Raw genomic sequence first — 6,632 nt, 5'->3', positions numbered from 1 at the left:
ACTTGACCAGAATTTTTCTTCTACATCAAATTAGGGATCAGAATATTTTTTTAAAGAAAAAACAAACTGAAAGTAACATACAGCCCGTGACAGAGAATTGATCGAATTGATGTTTCTTTATTATTTCCTTTACAATTTTACCCAAAACTAAAAGAAATATACTGATAAACAATTAAAAAGGTGTTTGATTTAGGAATGAAGTCCTTTATATTTTCGGACTACAATATGTATACACGAAGGGGAGGACTGGTATTTGTACTTCTGTTAGAATATGTCTTCGTCCGTTTCACATGCCAAACTTTTTTCTAGTGCAGTTTAAACGGGAAAATTTTGTTGACATTTTTTTTTAATATGACAAAATAACGAGCAAAACTATTTCTTGCAATAGCACACACAGAGAATATTCTTTTTAGTAAAAAATAGTAAAAAAAAATATCTCCAAAATATACCATGGCAAGGACCTGACAGTTTTTAGCAGTGTACAAATGAAAATCGTCCGGAAAACTGCGCTTGCTGTCATTTTGAGGGATCATGCAACATTTCACCTATTACCCATAAACAACATAGGTTCTCAATTACTAAAAAAAGTTCTAAAAGAGAGTAAACATATTAACTTCATTATATACAGTCGAATTTATACACAAAGCTGGTTCTTAAAACGTTTGTATCAGAGAAAACAATTTTTCTTTGACCCTTAAAACATATAGGGGAAACGGATTTCCTAACCATTCACATATAATATTCCGTATATCTGATTTTTTTTCGATAACGTAAATTATACGATTTTTTTTATGACTACATGAACTTGTGCCATTTATTTTTGCTGGTCTTTAGGAAGACAATTTACAATTGTGCAGTGTACAGGGGCACTTATACATAACCTTATAATTCTGTTTGGAAACAAATATAAATTCCAAATATATAAATATACATGTATGAATATACATGTATTATATGTCGTGTACATGATTGGAGGCAGCAGACTTTTAAAGTCAAAATCAGGGTCAGAATATTGTTTTCTAAAAATACCAGGCCCCTTCCTCCATGAAAATTAAATGATCCGTGGCAAAAAAAATATTTCCCACATGTTCAACTTCAAAATTTGACCAGATTCTATTCTTAACTGTCGGATAATATACTACTAGGATAACATAGAAAATGTCTTGTATGGGACGATTCTGTACTCAAACTTTACGCGTAGTTGGGTACAAGTGTCCTCGTAGTGAACGCACCCGACTACGCGTGCAGTAAAAAGGTTACTCTTACGTCGGATACCGGGCAGTTTCTTTGTTATATCTGTACTCTATCAAATACATGTACATGTTAATATTTACTTAATATTAATTAGGTAAAAATTATTGCTGAAAGCCTGTTCAGGGTTTCTTTCTTGTGGATGATTACTTGTCTCCGAAAATAATCACATTTGTATACATGAAAGTGAGGTCAGTGTCCAGATATAAATATTTTTCTGAGACAAGTTCGTGTGTGGATGCTAAATAAATGACAAGGAACTCAACCTCATTGTAATAACTGTTGTATTGTAGTGGTTTGTTATATATTATATTAATATTTTTATATTACAGTTACATGTATATACAATTTTTCATCCATTGGTATAGAATTCTATTCTACTATATTTACAATAGTTCAGTGAAAGTGAATGGTGAGCACTCTTCTGTAACAATTCGATTTTTCAACTTAATTGAACTTGAGAAGCCATTAATATTTTCCCGCCAAACACTCAATCTTCGATGCAGAGTTATCGGTCGATAAGAGAGATCAAGGACGGATTACTCAGCATGGGAATTTGCAATCGTTCTTGAAATATTTTTTCCGCGTGGGACAACCAACGTTTCCTGTAAGTGTGCAAAGATTTTGAAGATATTTACTAATATATATTTATAACTACAAATTATTTTTATATAATCAATCTATGTTCTAAAAAGAATATGTTTATATCTATTGCAAAACCGAGTATTTATCATGTTTATACATAGGTGATACACCCAACACGAAAGTTACGTAATGGAAATCTAGGCGACATCAATACACCGGAATGCCCTCACGGTCATCCAATGTAAAAATAAGAAACAAAAGATGTTTTAATCCGTATAATCTTCGCTTTCGGTAAAATGCGATTTATGATGTTTACTTTCTGTTAAAATATATTTTGATTGCTTAAGTTTCTGCATGTCAATCAGTCTTTGAATTTGTTTTTATGTTGAGGATTAAAAAATATGGATGCAAAATGAATATTTTCATAAAATATATAGAAACAAATTGTATAGGTGTCGCATCATTATGGCCTTAAATCGCATACTCTACATTTTCTTTCTTTCATGAAAAACCGTACGCCAGTTGTCCACACAATTTCTATTTTCTACACAGAACATTGTGTTTAACCTTACATGTATCTTCTTTTATTCACAAAATCAATGTGACTTTAGACTATACTGGAAGGCAATATTACAACACTTCAATAATACATGACAATGACGTTAGCAAAAGTAACACCATCTTGATTAACATATATATATGTTTAGTAGGTCTCGGTTGGATGAACAAGTTTGATTCTAGCAGAGATCACATTAAAAATTTGTTCTTGTTAACAATATAAGGTTAAGTGAGAAAAAAAATCAAACATTGCATATATATTCCCAAGTAGATATTTACACATGTATCAATACTTAAGATATTTCAAGGTCTAAGAATAGTCCATGGGGATTTGGAGAGCGTCACATTTGGTAATCACAAGTTGAAATTTTTCACGAAACATCACAAAATTTCAGCCTCCAGAAATCAGTAAAATATATTCAATAATCTAAAAAAATAAATGCATATGTACATGCATATACATTGTGGAAATATGAAAGATCTAAGGTTAATAATCTGAAAGTAATAATTATTATAAATAAAAAAAGGTTACCTTTTGTACAACACTTCTGCGTGTCAATCCGCCCTGTGTGTATAGTCGTACTTGTATAGATTTTATAATTATACTAATTATAGTCAATTACAGATGACCTCGAGTAAATCTCTAAGTTATATGGTCCGTCATTTCTGTGATTTAGAAAAATTTAAAATACCAAATTTATATAGCTTCGAGTTATATTATATGAAGCCAGGGGATTTGGTTTTATAATCCCGGAATCTTTGACTTGCGGTTTCCATCCTCTCCTTTCTTTTAGATACAATTTCTTTCCACATTATCCTTTACCGTTTATCCTTTGTCCCTATTTATAGTGTTCAATAGTATTGAAATTGAAATATTTAATGATTAAATCCTCATGAAATAAATTTTTAGTATACTCGTCCCGTAAGGAATGTTAATAATAGTATTGTCTATTATAATAATGCTTCCAAACGGACATCTGTTAAGCAGTACTATAGACAATTTAATTGATACTGAATACAATACAATACAATACAGATACAATACCATAGATATAGTTTATTTACGCAACGTCTCACCATTAATATAACGCGGGGTGACAATACAAAATATAATGAACGAATACACGAATAAACACAATAATATAAAATATATAAAATATTAATGCCATTCTAAAAACAATTATGAGAGACGGGATTAGAATATATATATATACCTGTTGGTGACCTTCTGCTGTTGTTGTTTTTTTCCATGGTCATGTTGTTGTCTCTTTGACACATTTCCATTTCCATTCTCAATTTTATATAATTATTGAAAATTAATAATAGTAAATATCATAGTACAGCTAGATTAAAAGAAATCCTTAGAAAATTTATATTTTAAATTACAGTTAAGAAAAATGTAAATGTTTAACGATATAAAAAACGACGTCTTCTATCTAAAATAAATTTGCCGATTTTGGCACTTTAGATAATAATAATATCACAGATACTGGCTAGAACAATTATAGACAATTTATCCAGATTGGAAAAATTGAAAAAAGTTTGAGTGTTCTGACAAATTAATTTAAAAAAGTTCATTTCTCAGATCATCGTACAACGGACACTCTCACAAGACATGTTCCTCAGTTTCAACAATGTAATTTACAAGTTTTGCAAATCCGTTGTTGCACGGATAGCCTCTCAAATCGTCCAGTCTCTAGGCAGATCGGTGCAACACCACACCGAAACTGCGCGTATGCTCTTCTATGCGATGGAACTATAACTTTGTGCATGTATTCCTCGGTGTGTATTGACGTTTTAAAAGTTTTAAATGTCCTCAACTTATTTCCACCGTTACCATTCCTTTGAGATACTGTTTTATTGAGATTGTTTGACCATTCCTTTGAGATACTGTTTTATTGAGATTGTTTGACCATTCCTTTGAGATACTGTTTAATTGAGATTGTTTGACCATTCCTTTGAGATACAGTCTAATTGAGATTGTTTGACCATTCCTTTGAGATACAGTTTAATTGAGATTGTTTGACCATTCCTTTGAGATACTGTTTTATTGAGATTGTTTGACCATTCCTTTGGGATACAGTTTAATTGAGATTGTTTGACCGTTCCTTTGAGATACAGTTTTATTGAGATTGTTTGACCATTCCTTTGAGATACAGTTTAATTGAGATTGTTTGACCATTCCTTTGAGATACTGTTTTATTGAAATTGTTTGACCATTCCTTTCAGATACTGTTTTATTGAGATTGTTTGACCATTCATTTGAGATACAGTTTAATTGAGATGGTTTGACCATTCCTTTGAGATACTGTTTTATTGAGATTGTTTGATCATTCCTTTGAGATACAGTTTAATTGAGATTGTTTGACCATTCCTTTGAGATACAGTTTAATTGAGGTTGTTTGACCATTCCTTTGAGATACAGTTTAATTGAGATTGTTAGACCATTCCTTTGAGATACAGTTTAATTGAGATTGTTTGATCATTCCTTTGAGATACAGTTTTATTGAGATTGTTTGACCATTCCTTTGAGATACAGTTTAATTGAGATTGTTAGACCATTCCTTTGAGATACAGTTTAATTGAGATTGTTTGATCATTCCTTTGAGATACAGTTTAATTGAGATTGTTTGACCGTTCCTTTGAGATACAGTTTAATTGAGATTGTTCGACCATTCCTTTGAGATACTGTTTTATTGAGATTGTTTGGCCGTTCCTTTGAGATACAGTTTAATTGAGATTGTTTGACCATTCCTTTGAGATACTGTTTTATTGAGATTGTTTGACCATTCATCGTACAATTGAGATAAAAGTTTGCCATACAGTACATTCTTAACCTAAGCTTTATCCACATTTTCGGCGTTATACAGGATCAGCTGGTATTTCATCCACACCGACTGCTTTGTTTATTTTCAAGCTACGGACTGCCCGCTGCACTTCATTGATACTTATTTCATTATTTAGTTCATGTAATCCTCTACATTCGATATCAGGCTCATGAATACGTTGCGAGTCTATTGAAGTTTACGGTGTATTACTGTCATCGTTTGTATTTAATAAATCATAAAACGCATTTTTCGATTGTGAGAGAACACTGTCTTCACTATTCGTGATTTCTCCATTCTGTAATTGTACTTCCATTGGGATAAGTTTACGTCGTTCTTGCCCAACGCCGATTCGTCCAATTTCTTTCCAGAATTAGCGTTGGTTACCAATTTCTAGTTCATCAATTCTCAATATTTATTTCTCCAATAGTGTCGTTTTGCACGTTGTGCTTCTCTGTCACATTTTTTTCTTTTTCATAATATACACACTTCTAAACTCGCGTTTTGTCGACTTAATCTTACATTTAAGCATGTCTTGTTCCGCTTCACATACTTTGTTCCAAAGCTCAGTAGGACGATCAGACCACCAATGTTTCTTTGTGCGCCTCTTTTTATTATTTGTCCATCTTGTAGTTTGACAGTTTTGTAGTCTAGGCAATCGTTCATTTCGTTTTTTAGTATATCTACAAAGATTCCATTCAATTTATTGATGCCATCCTGATTCACATTGTTCTTATCCAACTGTAGAATTAGATCCTCAATATACCGTAACCGATTATCCAAAAAGGAGCTTGGGATGTTAGAAAAATCGAACTTTTTCACTTCTGTTTCTCTACTTTTGTTTTCATCATGAGGCTTTGTCAATTTATCCAAACACATATTCCACGCTAAAGAGAATGGTCGGGTTTTGAAACACATTGGTCAACTGAATCAAACAAATTGTAGTTTTGCATGAGCTCACACATCGTAGAAACCTCAAAATCGGTAAATCGACATACGTATTCATATGACACAATGCATTAGTCAACAACAGACGAACCGTGTGTCGACACATCTGTATAGTTATAACGTTGGTTATTTCTTCCGTTTAAGATACAACAGTTGGAATTTATCATGAAATCACATCAAATGTCTCCGTAGGCATTTGAAACATAATCATTGACGTCACGCTCTATAATATCATCAACCCCAGGAATAAAGTCTTCCACCTTTGTTGGTTATATTTATCCACATCGCACCTTCGACTAATCTATCAAGAACGCATATATCATACAAGGAGAGAGGATCATTCTTCACTAAAAAGCCTACGCCCTCTGAGCCATTTAATGCCTGCTTATGTATTTCAGTCCTATTGTATATCCAAGTAGGTTTATAGTATTGTTTCCTTTAAGATGGGTTTCAGCAATTCCTATC

Source organism: Mytilus trossulus, chromosome 1, assembly GCF_036588685.1.
Source record: "Mytilus trossulus isolate FHL-02 chromosome 1, PNRI_Mtr1.1.1.hap1, whole genome shotgun sequence".
NCBI classification, from domain to species: Eukaryota; Metazoa; Mollusca; class Bivalvia; order Mytilida; family Mytilidae; genus Mytilus; species Mytilus trossulus.
The sequence above is the reverse complement of the archived record's forward strand: the minus strand, read 5'-3'. Positions refer to the sequence as shown.